This window comes from Oncorhynchus masou, unplaced genomic scaffold (assembly GCF_036934945.1).
Source record: "Oncorhynchus masou masou isolate Uvic2021 unplaced genomic scaffold, UVic_Omas_1.1 unplaced_scaffold_1248, whole genome shotgun sequence".
NCBI lineage: Eukaryota > Metazoa > Chordata > Actinopteri > Salmoniformes > Salmonidae > Oncorhynchus > Oncorhynchus masou.
In genome coordinates, this window is record NW_027002299.1 from 114,867 (window position 1) to 137,064 (window position 22,198).

Genomic DNA, 22,198 nt, shown 5'->3' on the forward strand with positions numbered 1-22,198 from the left:
GAGCCCTGCCAACTCGTCAGCTGATCCCGCTTGTTCGCTTCATAGTGAGAGGAGACCAGTGCCCCTACAACAGACTGGTTTCCTCCAGCTCTATCGTTAACATTTCGAAAAACATCGTAGATTTAAAATAACTAAGTGACGCATGCAAAAAAAAAATGTTTTCCTAATTTACGTGGAAAATCCTCGTAAAATAGATAATGTCATAATAACTGTAGATTAGGCTACTAGGATTCGAGATATAGCATCAGTGATCGGTATCACTCAATGGAAACAATTCTACATTTGTGGCTATCATTTAATCAACCAGACTCGTGCCTCGCCCCCTCTAGTGAAGATTTAAATAATCCTTTGTTTACATGATGCAGTCCCTCTGTCCGCGGAAGGAGGCTTTTGGTGGTGCTGTGTGATTCCTACCAGCTGTTTCCCGCCTTGAAAGACATCCGATCAGCTGCAACTACACACATACACGTACATGCAGAAGGAAAGAGAGAGAGATTGAGAGCGCCACACAACGAGGGAACCCTATCAGCTGGAAGTGGAGTAACGTTTAGAACTCCGACTGCTCTGCTACTACATAAGGAATTTTCCGAATTATGAAATTATTCTAGATTTATGAGCAAGGGAATTTGCACCTGAAACTGGAACATATTTTGTGCGTTAATTCATTTGAACCGGGGGACACACAACTGGAGAGGAAAGCATGGAGTATTTCATGGTACCAGCACAGAAGGTGCCTTCCTTGCAACATTTTAGGAAAACGGAGAAGGAAGTGATTGGGGGTCTTTGTAGGTGTGTGTGCACTTTTACTATTTCGCCTTATTGTATACGATAACAATTTGTTTATCTCTGCTGGTGGTGCGCATTTAGCGACTGTGGCGTGGAAACATGCTTGATTTGATCTGTATGTTATTGTGTACTGTACACGACCCACTGTCAAAGAGCGAGACAATTACCTTTATTGAATATCGATTAAGTACTCATATTAGGTAGAAGACGATTCAGTACATTCACATGTAACTTAATTTTACCGTTACTTTAGCGAAATCTAGACATTTAGTAGCTAACAAACATACCCCACGTGGTTACATGCACACCACGCCGCTGCTCTGTTACGAGAGATCCCTGGCTATTTTGATATTATCCCAACGGTTATGTTTTGGATAAGTATACTAATTTACATATGAGCAAGAGAGGTAGTACATGTATAACAAAGGTGTCGCACCTTTGTTATGAATGTTTCGTTCACGTCCTAGGGGTACTGTTTGCTCCGTTCGTTGGGGAGCGCGCTGAAGTTATTGTGGGCAGTGCGGCCATGCTTGTACTAAAGTGGTGAGGGATCTGTCGTAGTCTTCCCTCCAGTAACTTCACATTTCCGGATAATTTATGTAAAATTCGCGGTGAAAGTTTAAGTAATCGCATTTGTGCAACGAAATCACTGTTTCGCTGGTATTCTTGGCCACATTTTGGTGCACTCTAGTACCGTATGCACTGCGTCTTTTCTCCCGCAGCTCAGCAATGCCGCCGCATGTAGAGGAAGCAGTCGCATTGTTGTAATGGCGGAGGACTCGATGAGTGGTTTTGAACGCAGCAGTGTGGCGGCGCGATGCATTCTAAAACAGATTGGACCGTATGAAATTGATTGTGACGCCGCGAGGCATTCCGCAACCGATTGAGGAATTAGTAGTGGTCTTTTTAATTAGGGGGTGTGTATAGTGGAAGGCCAGTCGATGCATTTGCAACCTTTAGTAGACAGGGAGGCGGAGATGAAGGATAAAGTGTGGTCTGCGCACGTGGTCTGGGACATGTAGTTCTATTTTCGAATTGTGTAAAAATCCGATTGTAGGATTTTGCATAAAATTGTCCAAGCAACACTCAATTCTAGTCTTTTATGTGCACATTTGGCCATAATACATTGTCAAACATGATTTCTCACTTACAAATGTGTATTTATTATCATAATACTACATGTTTATTATGTTAATGTTGCTATAATTTGGGGACCCTGTTTAAAGCAACTCATCTAATATACTGTTCCTGGTCTGTCATGCTATGGTGGTTGTATTTGTGACTGGGTTCGCTATTCGCTACCACCCAGTCGTGATTTGGCAGAGGCTGTGTTTGCTGGCTGGTTTCTGGGTTGTAAGGAAACAGCAGACACGGTCTCTCTCCCCATCTGTGTCTGCACAATTGTTCCCTGTGTTTGCTCTGAGGCAGCTGAGGCAGCACTGATAAGAGCCTTGCTACTAGAAAGCTTCCCAGTGATACTCCCATTAGATACAGAGGATGTGGAAGTTCAATTAGACATTTCCCATCCCAAATGGAATCTGTGTGGGAGCCATGCTGAACAAATCAGGATGACAAACGCTTTTATGGTTGGAATTCTCACAGGCTGTGTTCCGTGGGTTCAGAGGTCTGAAACAATGGGGTTTGGCCAGGGGTTCTAGCAGGAAAGTCAGCATTGTGTAGTGGGCCACGTGAAGTGTCTGCTGGGGTGTTAAGAAAACAGCATCAAAGCCTGTTCTGCACTTTCATGCTGTTTTCCCAGGGCACAGTCAGCTTGGTAGTAGGAAGCATGGCACATGACATGGTTGTTACTGTATTTTTAGCATCGGAATTGACCATCACAATGGTTCTGTTTTGATAGTTCATACATAGCTGCACTGTTGCTCACAGTAGGTTCATTCATGTTTTGAGTTTATACTCCATTCAAAACTGACCAATAGAGGTCAACTTGAAGATCTCGCTTGATATCTACTCTGTGGACCTTTGACCCCTATTGTGTAACCTTATGACCTCTTCCTCCCCCCCAGCCTGGCGAACATTCCTCTGACCCCCGAGACGGCGCGCGACCAGGAGCGGCGGATCCGCTCGGGAGATCGCCAACAGCAACGAGCGGCGGCGCATGCAGAGCATCAACTCCGGCTTCCAATCGCTCAAGACGCTCATTCCCCACAGCGAGGAGAGAAACTCAGCAAGGTGGGTCCGAGGGAGGAAAGGAAGGGAGAGAAACTCAGCAAGGTAGGTCAGACTTTGACTTGTTTATTAGACAATAACAAATTAAAACCCGCGTAACAAACTACAACATGCATTAATGAAATTATAAGAGGACACAATAAAGGCAGAAAAGTCCACCACACATTGTGGTCAGCGAGAGAAGGAAATGGAGGGGGAACATTGAGCAAGGTCAGATAGGAGGGAGTTGGAGAGCGAGATCATACAGACATGGAGATTGGGTTAGTAGGTTAGTCTAGAGAGATCAGACAGACCGGGATATTGGGTTAGAAGGTTAGTCTAGAGAGATCAGGCAGACAGGGATATTGAGTTAGTAGGTTAGTCTAGAGAGATCAGACAGAGATATTGGGTTAGTAGGTTAGTCTAGAGAGATCAGACAGACAGGGATATTGAGTTAGTAGGTTAGTCTAGAGAGATCAGACAGAGATATTGGGTTAGTAGGTTAGTCTAGAGAGATCAGACAGACAGGGATATTGGGTTAGTAGGTTAGTCTAGAGAGATCAGACAGACAGGGAGATTGAGTTAGTAGGTTAGTCTAGAGAGATCAGACAGAGATATTGGGTTAGTAGGTTAGTCTAGAGAGATCAGACAGACAGGGATATTGAGTTAGTAGGTTAAAGTCTAGAACAGTGGTTCTACTCCTTCAAACAGTCAACCTCTAGCTGTTTAGCACCAGGTTCAGCACACTCTCAAGTGTCTTTTTTCTTCCATCATTGTAATAAGCCTGCCACACACACTATACAATGCGTTTATTAAACATAAGAATGACTGTGGGTTTCTGTCACAACCCGGCTCGTGGGAAGTAGCAAATAACTCTTATAGGACCAGGGCACAAATAATAATATAATAATAATCAATCATTTTGCTATTTATTTAGCCATCTTACATATAAAATATTTTTTGTTCATCGGAAATTGTGAATAACTCACCGCAGGTTAATGAGAAGGGTGTTCTTGAAGGATCCCTCTCGGTGGATGCTGCAGTGACCCAAGTGGCGTCGGGAGCAATTGCTTGCACGTGTGTTATCACTCCACTATGTCTCACTGTCATGGCTTTTGCTCCATCAGTACAGATACCAACACATCTTAACCACCAAAGTCCATTAGATGTCACAAAGCTGTTTAGTACTTTAAACATATCCTCTCCTGTTGTCCTGGTTTCCAGTGGTTTGCAGAAGAGGATGTCTTCCTTAATTAACTCCCCATAAATGTAACAGACCAGGAGCTGTGCCAGGCCCGCCACATCTGTTGACTCATCCAGCTGTAACGCATAGAATTCACTGGCGTGTATGCGAAGCAGTGATTGTTTCAAAACATCTGCCATGTCACTGATGCATCGTGAAACAGTGTTGTTTGATGAAGTCAGTGTCTGGTTTGTTGGCCTTTTCCCCCAGCATTGTCCCAGCCATATCCGCGGCAGCAGGAAGAATTCAGTCCTCGACAATAGTCTGGGGCTTGCCTGTCCCAGCGACTCGGTAGCTCACCATATAAGACGCTTCTAGCCCCTTCTTATTAATGGTATCAGTTGCTTTTATACATGTATTACTACTCAAAAGTTGTCTATTCTAGCTCAAACTCCTGTGGCTTATTTTTCAAATTGACATGTTTTGTTTCTAAATGTCTGCGCAAGATTATAGGTTTCATCGAGTTGTGAGATACTTTATCACATATAACACACTGTGGCTGAGGAAAGGCACTACTCCCAATTTAAGTGAACCCCAAATCAATGTAGTTCGATGGTCCAATGTCCCTGTCTGTTGTTTGGTGCTTTCCCGGGTAAGGAGTCCGTAGCTTTTCTTCTGCATCAGATTCACAACTGTCAGTGTCCATGCTAGCTGGGCTACAACAAATGTAGAATGACTGATGCTAGCATTGGATGTGCTCGTGGAAGCAGAACAACTTGTCGTCGACAGGTGCAGGTGTAGTACTGCTGGTAGTAGCAGGACTACCAGTAGAGCTGGTATGTGTCTCTATGGACGCAGGCCTTACTTTTTTTAAACCATTTATCTGTTTCGAGCAAACGGAATGAGCAGCAGCTACTTTTGGCAACATGCGTACCGTTAGTTTAATTCCCGCGAGAGAGTAACGGTTAATGTGATTGGATGTTAATTATTTGACTTGGCTACCTGTATTTGACATTGTGTTGTTATTTCACTGATGGCTTAATTAGATTTTTTGCAGTGAAGTGAGGCTACTCAGACGAGAGAGAGAACCTCAGCTAAATGTACAGCCCCGGTGGAAAATGGGCTGTTTGAAAATGTGGGGAAAGAATTGGTCAACATTTTTATACATGTGAATCACATTTTGATTTGGCGTATCCCAGTTTGGGAATACCTGGTCTAGAGAGATCAGTCAGACAGACAGGGAGATTAAGATACTAGGTTCCAGTCTAGAGAGATCAGTCAGACAGACAGGGAGATTAAGATACTAGGTTCCAGTCTAGAGAGATCAGTCAGACAGACAGGGAGATTAAGATACTAGGTTCAAGTCTAGAGAGATCGGTCAAACAGACAGGGAGATTAAGATACTAGGTTCCAGTCTAGAGAGATCAGTCAGACAGACAGGGAGATTAAGATACTAGGTTCCAGTCTAGAGAGATCAGTCAGACAGACAGGGAGATTAAGATACTAGGTTCAAGTCTAGAGAGCTCGATCAGACAGGTATAGTAGGTTCAAGACGAAAGATTAGTCACACAGACAGGGATATTGGGTTAGTGGGCTCGTCTAGAGAGATCAGCCCGGGATACTGAGACAGTAGGTTAAAGTTATAGAGATCAGACAGACTGGGAGATTGGGTTAGTAGGTTCGTCTAGAGAGATCAGACAGGGATAGTGGGACAGTAGGTTACAGTCTATAGAGATCAGACAGATGGGGATATTGGGTTAGTAGGTTCGTCTAGAGAGATCAGACCGGGATAGTGAGACAGTAGGTTACAGTCTATAGAGATCAGCCAGCCAGACAGGGAGATTGGGTTAGTAGGTTCGTCTAGAGAGATCAGACAGGGATAGTGGGACAGTAGGTTACAGTCTATAGAGATCAGTCAGACAGATGGGGAGATTGGGTTAGTAGGTTCGTCTAGAGAGATCAGACAGGGATAGTGGGACAGTAGGTTACATTACATTTACATTTACATTTAAGTCATTTAGCAGACGCTCTTATCCAGAGCGACTTACAAATTGGTGAATTCACCTTCTGACATCCAGTGGAACAGCCACTTTACAATAGTGCATCTAAATCATTAAGGGGGGGGGGTGGTGAGAAGGATTACTTATCCTATCCTAGGTATTCCTTGAAGAGGTGGGGTTTCAGGTGTCTCCGGAAGGTGGTGATTGACTCCGCTGTCCTGGCGTCGTGAGGGAGTTTGTTCCACCATTGGGGGCCAGAGCAGCGAACAGTTTTGACTGGGCTGAGCGGGAACTGTACTTCCTCAATGGTAGGGAGGCAAGCAGGCCAGAGGTGGATGAACGCAGTGCCCTTGCTTGGGTGTAGGGCCTGATCAGAGCCTGGAGGTACTGCGGTGCCGTTCCCCTCACAGCTCCGTAGGCAAGCACCATGGTCTTGTAGCGGATGCGAGCTTCAACTGGAAGCCAGTGGAGAGCGGAGGAGCGGGGTGACGTGAGAGAACTTGGGAAGGTTGAACACCAGACGGGCTGCGGCGTTCTGGATGAGTTGTAGGGGTTTAATGGCACAGGCAGGGAGCCCAGCCAACAGCGAGTTGCAGTAATCCAGACGGGAGATGACAAGTGCCTGGATTAGGACCTGCGCCGCTTCCTGTGTGAGGCAGGGTCGTACTCTGCGGATGTTGTAGAGCATGAACCTACAGGAACGGGCCACCGCCATGATGTTGGTTGAGAACGACAGGGTGTTGTCCAGGATCACGCCAAGGTTCTTAGCGCTCTGGGAGGAGGACACAATGGAGTTGTCAACCGTGATGGCGAGATCATGGAACGGGCAGTCCTTCCCCGGGAGGAAGAGCAGCTCCGTCTTGCCGAGGTTCAGCTTGAGGTGGTGATCCGTCATCCACACTGATATGTCTGCCAGACATGCAGAGATGCGATTCGCCACCTGGTCATCAGAAGGGGGAAAGGAGAAGATTAATTGTGTGTCGTCTGCGTAGCAATGATAGGAGAGACCATGTGAGGTTATGACAGAGCCAAGTGACTTGGTGTATAGCGAGAATAGGGAGAGGGCCTAGAACAGAGCCCTGGGGGACACCAGTGGTGAGAGCGCGTGGCGAGGAGACAGATTCTCGCCACGCCACCTGGTAGGAGCGACCTGTCAGGTAGGACGCAATCCAAGCGTGGGCCGCGCGGAGATGCCCAACTCGGAGAGGGTGGAGAGGAGGATCTGATGGTTCACAGTATCGAAGGCAGCCGATAGGTCTAGAAGGATGAGAGCAGAGGAGAGAGAGTTAGCTTTAGCAGTGCGGAGAGAGTTTTGGAGAGAAAAGAAAGAAGGGATACTGGTCTGTAGTTGTTGACATCGGAGGGATCGAGTGTAGGTTTTTTCAGAAGGGGTGCAACTCGCTCTCTTGAAGACGGAAGGGACGTAGCCAGCGGTCAGGGATGAGTTGATGAGCGAGGTGATGTAAGGGAGAAGGTCCCCGGAAATGGTCTGGAGAAGAGAGGAGGGGATAGGGTCAAGCGGGCAGGTTGTTGGGCGGCCGGCCGTCACAAGAAGCGAGATTTCATCTGGAGAGAGAGGGGAGAAAGAGGTCAGAGCACAGGGTAGGGCAGTGTGAGCAGAACCAGCGGTGTCGTTTGACTTAGCAAACGAGGATCGGATGTCGTCGACCTTCTTTTCAAAATGGTTCACGAAGTCATCTGCAGAGAGGGAGGAGGGGGGAGGGGAGGAGGATTCAGGAGGGAGGAGAAGGTGGCAAAGAGCTTCCTAGGGTTAGAGGCAGATGCTTGGAATTTAGAGTGGTAGAAAGTGGCTTTAGCAGCAGAGACAGAGGAGGAAAATGTAGAGAGGAGGGAGTGAAAGGATGCCAGGTCCGCAGGGAGGCGAGTTTTCCTCCATTTCCGCTCGGCTGCCCGGAGCTCTGTTCTGTGAGCTCGCAATGAGTCATCGAGCCACGGAGCGGGAGGGGAGGACCGAGCCGGCCTGGAGGATAGGGGACATAGAGAGTCAAAGGATGCAGAAAGGGAAGAGAGGAGGGTTGAGGAGGCAGAATCAGGAGAAAGGTTGGAGAAGGTATGAGCAGAGGGAAGAGATGATAGGATGGAAGAGGAGAGAGTAGCGGGGGAGAGAGAGCGAAGGTTGGGACGGCGCGATACCATCCGAGTAGGGGCAGTGTGGGAAGTGTTGGATGAGAGCGAGAGGGAAAAGGATACAAGGTAGTGGTCGGAGACTTGGAGGGGAGTTGCAATGAGGTTAGTGGAAGAACAGCATCTAGTAAAGATGAGGTTGAGCGTATTGCCTGCCTTGTGAGTAGGGGGAAGGTGAGAGGGTGAGGTCAAAAGAGGAGAGGAGTGGAAAGAAGGAGGCAGAGAGGAATGAGTCAAAGGTAGACGTGGGGAGGTTAAAGTCGCCCAGGACTGTGAGAGGTGAGCCGTCCTCAGGAAAGGAGCTTATCAAGGCATCAAGCTCATTGATGAACTCTCCGAGGGAACCTGGAGGGCGATAAATGATAAGGATGTTAAGCTTGAAAGGGCTGGTAACTGTGACAGCATGGAATTCAAAGGAGGCGATAGATAGATGGGTAAGGGGAGAGAGAGAGAATGACCACTTGGGAGAGATGAGGATCCCGGTGCCACCACCCCGCTGACCAGAAGCTCTCGGGGTGTGCGAGAGCACGTGGGCGGACGAAGAGAGAGCAGTAGGAGTAGCAGTGTTATCTGTGGTGATCCATGTTTCCGTCAGTGCCAGGAAGTCGAGGGACTGGAGGGAGGCATAGGCTGAGATGAACTCTGCCTTGTTGGCCGCAGATCGGCAGTTCCAGAGGCTACCGGAGACCAGGAACTCCACGTGGGTCGTGCGCGCTGGGACCACCAGATTAGGGTACGCGGCCACGCGGTGTGGAGCGTTTGTATGGTCTGTGCAGAGAGGAGAGAACAGGGATAGATAGACACATAGTTGACAGGGTACAGAAGAGGCTACGCTAATGCAAAGGAGATTGGAATGACAAGTGGACTACACGTCTCGAATGTTCAGAAAGTTAAGCTTACGTAGCAAGAATCTTATTGACTAAAATGATTGAAATGATAGAAATGATACAGTACTGCTGGAGTAGGCTAGCTGGTAGTGGCTGCGATGTAGCTAACCTAGAAAATCGCTCTAGGCTAAACAATTGTCTTAGATACAAAGACGGCTATGTAGCTAGCTAGCTACGATCAAACAAAACAAACCGTTGTACTGTAATAGTTACTACAGTGCTGCTATTCGGGGGCTAGCTGGCTAGCTACGTTAGAAGAACGACAATAGCTGGCCAGCTAACCTAGAAAATCGCTCTAGGCTACACAATTGTCTTAGATACAAAGACGGCTATGTAGCTAGCTAGCTACGATCAAACAAAACAAACCGTTGTACTGTAATAGTTACTACAGTGCTGCTATTCGGGGGCTAGCTGGCTAGCTACGTTAGAAGAACGACAATAGCTGGCCAGCTAACCTAGAAAATCGCTCTAGGCTACACAATTGTCTTAGATACAAAGACGGCTATGTAGCTAGCTAGCTACGATCAAACAAATCAAACCGTTGTACTGTAATGAAGTGAAATGAAAAATGTGATACTACCTGTGGAGCGACGGAATATTGACCGGGTAGTAGGAGTTCAATTCGGTAGAGGTTGGCTAGCTGTTGGCTAGCTAGCTAGCAGCATTTCCTACGTTAAGGACGACAAATAGCTGGCTAGCTAACCTCGGTAAATTAAGATAATCACTCTAAGTCTACACACTCTAGACTGCACAATTATCTTGGATACGAAGACAGCGAAGACAACTATGTAGCTAGCTGACACTACGCTAATCGAGTCGTTCAGTTGAGTGTAATAGTTTCTACAGTGCTAGTGGACAGTGGATGTTAGCTAGCTGCTTAGCTAGCTGCTGGGCAGATACGTTAGGACGACAGTCTATACAGTCTATAGAGATCAGTCAGACAGACGGGGAGATTGGGTTAGTAGGTTCGTCTAGAGAGATCAGACAGGGATAGTGAGACAGTAGGTTACAGTCTATAGAGATCAGACAGATGGGGAGATTGGGTTAGTAGGTTCGTCTAGAGAGATCAGACCGGGATAGTGAGACAGTAGGTTACAGTCTATAGAGATCAGACAGATGGGGAGATTGGGTTAGTAGGTTCGTCTAGAGAGATCAGACCGGGATAGTGGGACAGTAGGTTACAGTCTATAGAGATCAGTCAGACAGATGGGGAGATTGGGTTAGTAGGTTCGTCTAGAGAGATCAGACAGGGATAGTGAGACAGTAGGTTACAGTCTATAGAGATCAGTCAGACAGATGGGATATTGGGTTAGTAGGTTCGTCTAGAGAGATCAGACCGGGATAGTGGGACAGTAGGTTACAGTCTATAGAGATCAGCCAGACAGATGGGGATATTGGGTTAGTAGGTTCGTCTAGAGAGATCAGACAGGGATAGTGGGACAGTAGGTTACAGTCTATAGAGATCAGCCAGCCAGACAGGGATAGTGTGACAGTAGGTTACAGTCTATAGAGATCAGCCAGCCAGACAGGGATAGTGGGACAGTAGGTTACAGTCTATAGAGATCAGCCAGCCAGACAGGGATAGTGAGACAGTAGGTTACAGTCTATAGAGATCAGCCAGCCAGACAGGGATAGTGGGACAGTAGGTCACAGTCTATAGAGATCAGCCAGCCAGACAGGGATAGTGAGACAGTAGGTTACAGTCTATAGAGATCAGCCAGCCAGACAGGGATAGTGGGACAGTAGGTTACAGTCTATAGAGATCAGCCAGCCAGACAGGGATAGTGAGACAGTAGGTTACAGTCTATAGAGATCAGCCAGCCAGACAGGGATAGTGGGACAGTAGGTTACAGTCTATAGAGATCAGCCAGCCAGACAGGGATAGTGGGACAGTAGGTTACAGTCTATAGAGATCAGACAGATGGGGATATTGGGTTAGTAGGTTCGTCTAGAGAGATCAGACCGGGATAGTGGGACAGTAGGTTACAGTCTATAGAGATCAGCCAGCCAGACAGGGAGATTGGGTTAGTAGGTTCGTCTAGAGAGATCAGACAGGGATAGTGGGACAGTAGGTTACAGTCTATAGAGATCAGCCAGACAGATGGGGATATTGCTATGTCTGTTCAACTCCCAGTACATATGATTCTAGATATGTACAGTGCTGCTTGAAAGAATGTGAACCTTACAGGCTGGTTATTTATCTTGCTATAAAATATGAAAATAAACATATTAACCCCATTTCGTAATACAGACATTCCAGGTAAATGACAGAAACAAAAAAATATATATATTTTCATTGTTTATTTAACAAAAGTGGTTTATTTAACAGAAACTCAGATTTGTGTGCTCAAATATGTGAGCCCCTTCAGTCAACAGTTATTAGCAGCGATAACTTGGAGTAACTGTCTCCTATAGCCAGTGATCAGTCTCTGACGTCTGTTTTGAGGGATTTTTGCCCACTCCTTCTTACAGAACTCAGCCAATTGAGTGAGGTTTGAGGGGTGTCTGGCATGACCTGCCCGCTTCAGGTCCTGCCACAGCATCTCGGTTGGATTTAGGTCAGGACTTGGCTAATCCAAAACACAAATCTTCTTTCCCCTGAGCTATTATTTGGTAGATTTGCTTTAATGCTTTGGATCTTTGTCTTGTTGGAAAACCCACTTTCAGCCCAGCTTTTAACTCCTTGACTGATGGCATGACGTTCTGTTCAAGAATCTCCTGGTTTACCTCAGAATTCATGGTTCCCTTAGTGATGTGTCACGGTTCAGAGGAGTAAAAGCAGCCCCAGATCTTGACATTCCCATCACCATGCTTGACGTTGGGATAAGGTTATTTTGGTGGTAGACCGTGTTGGGTTTTCGCCAAACATAGCAGTGTTGATTGTGACCAAAACGGTCAATTTTAGACTCATCGGTCCAGAGAATAGATTTCCAGAAACCTTCAGGTTTGTCCAGGTGGTCTCTGGCAAAGTTAAGACGGGCAGTTTGGTTCTTTTTTGACAGCAGGGGCTTCTTCCTAGCAACCCTCCCATGAATGGCATTTGGATTCAGTGTTCTTCTTATTGTTGAAGCAGGCACATTTACCTGAGATGCAGCAAGGGAGGTCTGCAAATCTCTAGATGTTATATTTGGGTTGGTTTTTACCAGATTTATTATTGTTCTTGTGTCTCTTGGGGATATTTTGGAAGGGTGTCCACTTCAAGGCCGAGTTGCTGTCATGTTAAATGCTCTCCATTTGTAAACAGTGGACTGATGGAGCTCACATCTTTTTGAGATGATTTTATAACCTTCCACCGACTGATGTGCTCTCAATACCCACGTCCTGATGTCCTCTGAGATCTCCTTTCCTCTCAGCATGGCGTGCTCTGCCTTCACCTGGTTGGGTAACACCAAACTGACCAGGTTTCTTATCTCTATTTGTCAGAGTCCCGCCCAAACTCTTTCCTAACGATCTCTCCTTTGATTGGGTCATTTGGTACCACATTGTTTTACCCACCTGATTCTACATACCTACTTGATTTAACCAATGCAACTTGTGGTTCACTTATTTTTGCACCTGCACTAATTCCTTTTTAATGTTGTTTTTCTACTACAAGCATAATTCCCTCTACACCAACATATGGTATTGGTAAATATAAACCTATTATGTCAGATCAAAAAGACTGGTTCTGATTAGATTAAGATTTGATGGTAAAAACTAAACACATCTGTAATAGAACAAGGGGTTCACTAACTTTCAAGCAGACCTGTAACACCTACTGATACGTTGATAGACAAGTCTTCCCTTTGAAGTTGTACAGGCTCTTGTTGCTGCTACAGCACCAGTCAAGAGGTTCTTGTTGCTGCTACAGCACCAGTCAAGAGGCTCTAGTTGCTGCTACAGCACCAGTTAAGAGGTTCTAGTTGCTGCTACAGCACCAGTCAAGAGGCTCTTGTTGCTGCTACAGCACCAGTCAAGAGGCTCTAGTTGCTGCTACAGCACCAGCCAAGAGGCTCTAGTTGCTGCTACAGCACCAGTCAAGAGGCTCTAGTTGCTGCTACAGCACCAGCCAAGAGGCTCTTGTTGCTGCTATAGCTCCAGCCAAGAGGCTCTTGTTACTGCTATGTAACATTTTGTCGTAGTTATAACAGTGTTCACTACTCTACAGGCAGCCATCTTGCAGCAGACAGCAGAGTACATCTTCGCTCTGGAGCAGGAGAAGACACGGCTACTGCAACAGAACAGCCAGCTCAAACGCTTCATTCAGGTGAGACACCGTCATCATTTGGTGTCACTAGTGTGCACCCCCATTAAGTTTAGATACGCAGTTGTTCCTACCAGCATGTGGCTCTCTAGACACACTACTGTGCTCAGAATCATTACTTTGTTTTTTAACAATAGTAATCTGGCCTCAGTAGATGAGAAATGTTCTACTATTCTCAGCACTTAAAATTCAGTTTACTTTCCTGTGTCCATTCCTTAGTTCATAGACTGTTCATCAAACACACTACAATGGAAGGAATCACCCGTCGTAGTCCAAATCAACCCTATCTTAGTCCTCCATGACTTACTCTCCCTCCCTCCGCTCCCTCTCTTGCTCCAACAGGAGTTCAGCGGCTCCTCCCCAAAGAGGAGGCGCGGGGCGGAGGAGAAGGATGAGGGGATCGGTTCCCCAGACATTTTGGAGGAGGACAAGACGGATGACCTGCGGAGGGAGATGGTGGAGCTGAGACAGCAGCTGGACAAGGAGCGCTCTGTCCGCATGATGCTGGAGGAGCATTTGAGACAGGAGGAGGTAGGAACAGAGACGCACCATCACAAGTCATTGACAGGAACCTCCGTATTCAGGGTTTGCACAGCGTGTTTGTTTGAAGTGATTGAAGTACTTGAATTTGGAGCTCAGAAAATCAAGTACTGGAAAACCTTGAGTTGAAAATCAGTCATTTCCTCAATTTGGTCATTAAAAAGTCCCTGAAAATAGGCTATTTATAAACTCTCCTGCTCCAATATAATTATCCAGTGATTTTTATTTCTGATCCGTTTTTGTGAGAGTTTCCCAGCGTTTCAATTGACGGGTGTTGGGCTAGTTTGTTGAGGTCAACAGCATATTGACTTCAACTTGGCGTTCCATGACAAAGGATACAGTTTTTTGTTGTTGCTTTCTCGCTTGAAAAACATGACACAAAACTAGAGGTCAACCGACTATGATTTTTCAACGCCGATACCGATATTGGAGGACCAAAAAGCCGATACTGATTAATCAGACGATTTGTGTATATATACACTGCTCAAAAAAATAAAGGGAACACTAAAATAACACATCCTAGATCTGAATTCATGAAATATTCTTATTCAATACTTTTTTCTTTACATAGTTGAATGTGCTGAAAACAAAATCACACAAAAAATGATCAATGGAAATCAAATTTATCAACCCATGGAGGTCTGGATTTGGAGTCACACTCAAAATTAAAGTGGAAAACCACACTACAGGCTGATCCAACTTTGATGTAATGTTCTTAAAACAAGTCAAAATAAGGCTCAGTAGTGTGTGTGGCCTCCGCGTGCCTGTATGACCTCCCTACAACGCCTGGGCATGCTCCTGATGAGGTGGCGGATGGTCTCCTGAGGGATCTCCTCCCAGACCTGGACTAAAGCATCCGCCAACTCCTGGACAGTCTGTGGTGCAACGTGGCGTTGGTGGATGGAGCGAGACATGATGTCCCAGATGTGCTCAATTGGATTCAGGTCTGTTGAACGGGTGGGCCAGTCCATAGCATCAATGCCTTCCTCTTGCAGGAACTGCTGACACACTCCAGCCACATGAGGTCTAGCATTGTCTTGCATTAGGAGGAACCCAGGGCCAACCGCACCAGCATATGGTCTCACAAGGGGTCAGAGGATCTCATCTCATTTTGCAGGGCTCTGGCAGTGCTCCTCCTACTCCTCCTTGCACAAAGGCAGAGGTAGCGGTCCTGCTGCTGGGTTGTTGCCTTCCTACGGCTTCCTCCACATCTCCTGATGTACTGGCCTGTCTCCTGGTAGCGCCTCCATTCTCTGGACACTACGCTGACAGACACAGCAAACCTTCTTGCCACAGCTCGCATTGATGTGCCATCCTGGATGAGCTGCACTACCTGAGCCACTTGTGTGGGTTGTAGACTCTGTCTCATGCTACCACTAGAGTGAAAGCACCGCCAGCATTCAAAAGTGACCAAAACATCAGCCAGGAAGCATAGGAACTGAGAAGTGGTCTGTGGTTATCACCTGCAGAACCACTCCTTTATTGGGGGTGTCTTGCTAATTGCCTATAATTTCTACCTGTTGTCTATTCCATTTGCACAACAGCATGTGACATTTATTGTCAATCAGTTTTGCTTCCAAAGTGGACAGTTTGATTTCACAGAAGTGTGATTGACTTGGAGTTACATTGTGTTGTTTAAGTGTTCCCTTTATTTTTTTGAGCAGTGTATAATAAATAACACATAGAAAGACGAGCCTTAGGTCATTTAATATGGTCAAAACCTTGAAACTTTCATTTCGAAAACAAAACGTTTATTCTTTCAGTGAAATACGGAACAGTTCCGTATTACAATTTCCCGAGTTAAAATGAAATTCATGTTAATTTGGCATCCCTAAGGCTAAATATTGCTGTTGCATTGAACAATCTTCAATGTTATGTCATAATTATTTACAATTCTAGCAAGTTAATTATGGTCTTTGTTCGGAATAAATGGACTTCACACAGTTCGCAACGAGCCAGGCGGCCCAAACTGTTGCTTATACCCTTACTGCTTGCACGGAACGCAAGAGAAGTGACACAATTTCCCTAGTTGAAATGAAATTCATGTTAGCAGGCAATATTAACTAAATATGCAGGTTTAAAAATATATACTTGTGTATTGATTTTAAGGAAGGCATTGATATTTATGGTTAGGTAACATTGGTGCAACGACAGTGCTTTTTTCGCGAATGCGCTTGTTAAATCAACACCCTTTTTTAGGCTGTGATTCGATGATAAATTAACAGGCACCGCATCGATTATACGCAACGCAGGACAAGCTAGATAAACTAGTAATATCGTCAACCATGTGTAGTTAGCTAGTGACTATGTTAAGATTGATTGTATTTTATAAGATAAGTTTAATGCTAGCGAGCAACTTACCTTGGCTTCTTGCTGCAGTCACGTAACAGGTAGTCTACATGGACAGGGTGATATTAATGCTACTGGTAGCCTACATGGACAGGGTGAGATTAATGCTACTGGTAGTCTACACGGACAGGGTGAGATTAATGCTACTGGTAGTCTACATGGACAGGGTGAGATTAATGCTACTGGTAGCCTACATGGACAGGGTGAGATTAATGCTACTGGTAGCCTACACGGACAGGGTGAGATTAATGCTACTGGTAGCCTACATGGACAGGATGAGATTAATGCTATACTGGTAGTCTACATGGATAGGGTGAGATTAATGCTACTGGTAGCCTACATGGACAGGGTGAGATTAATGCTACTGGTAGCCTACAAGGACAGGCTTTATCAGTGTGCTTGCATCGCCAACATCAATGCATAGTAGCATTGGGAAGGCCTATAAAATGCACCTCATGTTTTAGCATGATAATACACATGTCCCAAGGATCTGTACACAATTCCTGGAAGCTGAAACTGTGCCAGTTCTTCTATGGCCTGCATACTCACCAGATGTGTCACCCATTGAGCATGTTTGGGATGCTCTGGATGGACGTGTACGACAGCGTATTCCAATTCCCGCCAATGTCCAGCAACTTCACACAGCCATTGTAGAGGAGTGGGGCAACATTCCATAGGCCACAATCAACTGCCTGAGCAACTCTATGTGAAGGAGATGTGTCACGCTGCATGAGGCAAATGGTCACACCAGATACTGACTGGTTTTCTGATCCGCGACCCTTCTTTTTTTCCCCCAAAAGATTTATATCTGTATTCCCAATCATGTGAAATCCATAAATTAGGGCCTAATTAATTTATCTCATTTGACTGGTTTCCTTATACTCAATAAAGTCTTTGTAATTGTTGCATGTTGCGTTTATATTTATGTTCAGTATATAAAGACCAATCCAAGGCTTTAATGACCATACTCATTAGCAATGTTGCGCAGAGATAATAGATATGACGGTGCATATTCAGTAATGGCCGTGTTATTGTCCCCAGTCTGAGTCCTACCTCTGTTAACCACTCAGGTCTGCTGTGTTGTGGTTGGTGGTACTCAGCCTGAACATGTGTTAGGAACTCACTCCGAGCAGCAGGAGAGAGCCAGCACCCCAGCCCACAGCCCACAGGTGAGAGAGAGAGACTGAGAGGCGTACAATCACACACACACACTACTGATGTGACATACATTATTGTCTCCAGAGGCGTCAGGAAGACTCTAAATCGCCACAGTGGAAATGCATCAACACAGCACCCGTCTGAGAGTAACATATAGCTGAGCTCAAGGTTTACCGCGGTCAACAGCTCTGACACGTTTACGGTCGACTCTCCATTACTGGCGCACAGATCACTACGTTTCAGTCACATCCTTGAGAGCCCGGGAATCATTCTAGTCCCATATTTTTGTTGTTATTGCTTTTTCCTGATTCTGTTTTGCTTTCAAAATCACACATTTTTCATAGAAAACGACACAACTGGATGTTGTAAGTCCACAATAATACTTAGACCACACCAGGAGACAACTTTTGAGGTGTGGAAAAAGAAAGGTTGATTTTGGGGTGTAGTTACCCTTTAATTGAGCTGCACACCAGCTAGAGACTGTTGTTTGGGTATCAATGTCTCTGTAGCGCTCATTTGATGGCAGAGTTTACAAAACAGATGTCCCCGATTGATGCAAATAATCATGATATAGGCCACTTTTTATGGTTCCCAAGGTTTTTGAGAACCATTTATATCTACCAGAAGACTGTTGTCATGACATTAGCATCACCACTAGCGGCTACACAAAGTGATAGACAAACGTGCGCACACAGACGGGCGTTCCTGTGCTGTTGCCTCTTCAGGAAGTTGAAGGAGAATACGAATCACTGATGCATTTTGTTCATTTTATATGGCCCTAGAAATCCCGTCTCTGCGGTGACGGTCTCTCCCTCCCTCACGGTGGCATCTCAGGTTGAATAGGGAACAGCATGATGACAGTGTCACTAGGGCTCAGGCTGGAGAATATGTAGTGAGAGGAACATAGTAAGGTCTATGGTAGTTGTATTGTTGTTCACCAGAGGGCAGCAGATGCTCCTAGGAAAGGGGTGTTGGGAAGAAGAGTCTGCTGGTGTATTTTCATGTTATTTGTTACGGTTTTCTATGTGTGAAGGAGAATCGGACCAAAATACGGCGTGTAGATTGCGATCCATGTTTAATGAACTGAAGAAACACGAATCAAAATACAAACACTACAAAAACAATGAACGTAAGGAAAACCGAAACAGCCTAATACTGGTGCAAACTAATACACGACAGACAAAAGGACACTAAGGACATAAGGACAATCACCCACGACACACTCAAAGAATATGGCTGCCTAAATATGGTTCCCAATCAGAGACAACGATAAACACCTGCCTCTGATTGAGAACCACGTCAGACAGCCATAGACTTATCTAGAACACCCCACTAAACAGAATCCCAGTACATATGACCCCAAGACAAAACACACCATATACAAAAACCCATGCCACACCCTGGCCTGACCAAATAAATGAAGAAAACACAAAAATACTTAGGCCAGGGCGTGACATTATTAAATAATAAAGCTGGGATATAATCTGTTGTTAGTCATCATGTGGTGTTTTAAGATGACTGAACCAAATGTCTTGCTCTTTCTAAAAATTCACTGAGTGCGAGTGTCAACCAGTGTGTTTTCGGGGATCGGTTTGTGCAAGGAGATGTGCAGAAACACTCATCTTGATCCCATGAATACGGTGCATTCAGAAAGTATTCAGACCCCTTGACCTTTTCCACATTTTGTTACGTTACAGCCTTATTCTAAAATGGATTCAAATGTTTTATTTTACTCATCAATCTACACACAATATCCAATAAGGACATAACGAAACAGGTTTTTAGACATTTTAGCAAATATATTCAAAATAAACAACTGAAATAATATATTTACATAACTATTCAGACCCTTTACTCAGTGCTTTGTTGAAGCACGTGTTTTTTCTTTGTCATTATGGGGTATTATGTGTAGATTGGTGAGGGGGGCGAACAATGTAATCAATTTTAGAACACGGCTTTAACGTAACAGAAATGTGGAAAAAGTCAAGGGGTCTGAATACACTAGTTATTTGGGATGCAAGGTGATTTGTAATTCTGTGTAGTCTGACTACTGTAGTCAATCTCTAACATGCACAATGTATATCTGTGTGACCTCTTCATCCTCCTGTCCCTCCAGGTGCTGGCCCCCAGGTCGTCCCCCGCCCCCACCCACCACCCCACGGTCATCGTCCCAGCCCCGCACCAGCCCCACCTCCCCATCATGTCACCGTGGTAACCATGGGCCCGGCCTCTGTCATCAACACAGCCTCCACGTCTCGCCAGAACCTGGACACCATTGTGCAGGTGAGCCAAAGAAGAACACTAGTGGAGAAATTGTAGTTGTATCAAACCCAGGAAGAAAAAACTGCGCTCTCTGAATTTATGCAACTGTTATCTTTGGTATGTTGCAGATAGATTTTTCTTCTGTCAGTTTGGAAAACACTTGGTAGTTATATGGAAAGTGTGCATTTCCACATGTGAACACCAGATGGTGGTGTCGTCACTGCGTCTGCCACTGCTGTTTTTCACTCACCCTCTGCTTCCCTCCATATCTGTCTCTCCCTCTCTCCATCTCCAGGCCATCCAGCACATTGAGAGCATCCAGGAGAGGGTGGGGGAGGAGGAACAGCGCCGGGCGGTGATCGTCACCCAGGGACGCGCCCTCACAGACACAGCTGGGTCCGACACGGCGTCCGACAGCGAGTGGCCAGAGGACTGCTCACTGCCCTGAGGCCTCCCATCAAACACAGGGGCCACGAGAGGGGCCCTGTACAACACCCACAATACTCTGATTATATGGCCATTTATTAGGTTGGATAGACGGATCAGACTCACACACACACTGAACTAGGATAGTCTACTGTAACTGGATAATTACACAAACACACTTCTTTCTGTCTCCCTTTTCTGCTTTCTTGCTTTTTCTCAAACCGGACAAAAAACATCAGTAGAAAGGTGATGGGTTGACCTGACAGTTCCACATAGCTCAAGCAGCCAGCAGCCTTCCCATTGGTCACGAAGCACCCATCCAACCCACTCCCTCTCTGGGTCTAGCTCCTCCAGAGGGCTGCCTGAGGATGGAAGTGTCACACCCATCTAACCCACTCCCTCTCTGGGTCTAGCTCCTCCAGAGGGCTGCCTGAGGATGGAAGTGTCACACCCATCCAACCCACTCCCTCTCTGGGTCTTGCTCCTCCAGAGGGCTGCCTGAGGATGGAAGTGTCACACCCATCCAACCCACTCCCTCTCTGGGTCTAGCTCCTCCAGAGGGCTGCCTGAGGATGGAAGTGTCACACCCAGGTCCAGCCTGGTCCCTTGGCTCAGTTGTCCAATGGAGACTCTTTCTCACCTTCTCCAAAACCAAATAAGCAACTTCTGCCCAGCGAGCAGGAGAGCGCGCCTAGACAGGACAGGTGTACCCCAACCAGCAGCACAGCCGTCCCAGGTGACCCCACATACTAGAGATCATTTCTACAAGAAATCCTCTACTTCCTGTATCTCTTCACCATATTTCTACCCAGGGGAATCTCCCCTGAGTGATGAGACACTGTGAGCATTCAAAGACACATTCTGAATCAGTTCCAACACACCTTTTGGCTCCTTAGGAAGAGAAAATGTTGTCGTTTTTCTGTTGTACTTTACAAAGTATTTGTAAGAGTTTGCGTTACAGGTTTTCTTTTTGATCTTGTGTTCTGCTCAGTGGCTCTGGTCGATAAATTACAGGGATTGAAATGAAACGTGACAACACAGAAAAGGCCCATATTGACGCAGCTAGAGGTCTGTTCATTTCAGTGGTGCTGTTAGGAGACGAAGCTAAGCTTACTATGGAAAGAGGAGGAGTGCACTTCCGGTTCCCTCTTTCTCTTTTTGTGCCATCACACTTTTTACTGGGCTGGGTTCCCAGTAGACATTTATATAGGCGACACTCTCCTCTAATTAGTAGTACAGATGAAAACCTGTAACACCGATTCACCCTTTCGTCTGCTGCTTCTGACATTTTGGCATCTGGCTTGTTGAATAAGCTTATTGATGGGTACGTCTTGAGTTTTAAAACCCTTTGTGTGTTTTTGCTGTTGTACACAGGGTAGGCTGGTGTATCTAGCTCCGCGCTGTAATTAGGTGGGTTGTGTCCGGGGTTAGGAAAGCCCTGTATTTGGGACAGGCCTCTGTTTGATATCGTAGGAGAAACACACACACCCCCCTGTGCAATTAATGGTCCCAGATCTGATAACGCTCCTCCCATTATTTGTCCTTGCATTTTGGAAACGTCTCTGATGTTTGTGAGTTTAGATCCTGAACTGCCAATGATATTGGTTGACTGTGCATTTGACTCTGTTTCCACTAATAGGAACACGCGTCCTGGGGGGGGTCAGGTATCTCTGGCATCACCATACTACTCGGCATCGTGATACTTGGCGTGGTATCACGTCATTAGTTAAGTGTTGATATTGTGACAACCCCACTCTGAAAACAGGCACATTTTCTGGCGGTTTCCACAGATTTCTAGCGTGTCGCCGTGCAAAACAAGATGTTTTGGCTCCTTTGTGCCCTGACCAGTTAGCATCCCTGGCTATTGTCCGTTTTTATTATTGTGCTTTTCAGCGTGTTTCATTCTCTCTGTAAAGTCTGTCTTTGATGGTTTTGTTGTGCCCCAGATATGACTTGGTTTTACAGGGATCACAGACACTTTTTCAAAAGCCTGAGTTTTCCCAGGCTGACCTGATTGAAACCTTGTTGTTTTGGGGGTTCTCCTATCCCGTGG

General features: G+C 45.8%; 1 pseudogene; it reads left to right on the plus strand.

The window, feature by feature from the left end:
* The first annotated feature begins 343 nt into the window (after positions 1 to 343).
* LOC135530076 (transcription factor AP-4-like) lies at positions 344 to 20,198 on the plus strand (annotated as a pseudogene).
* Positions 20,199 to 22,198: the final 2,000 nt, after the last annotated feature.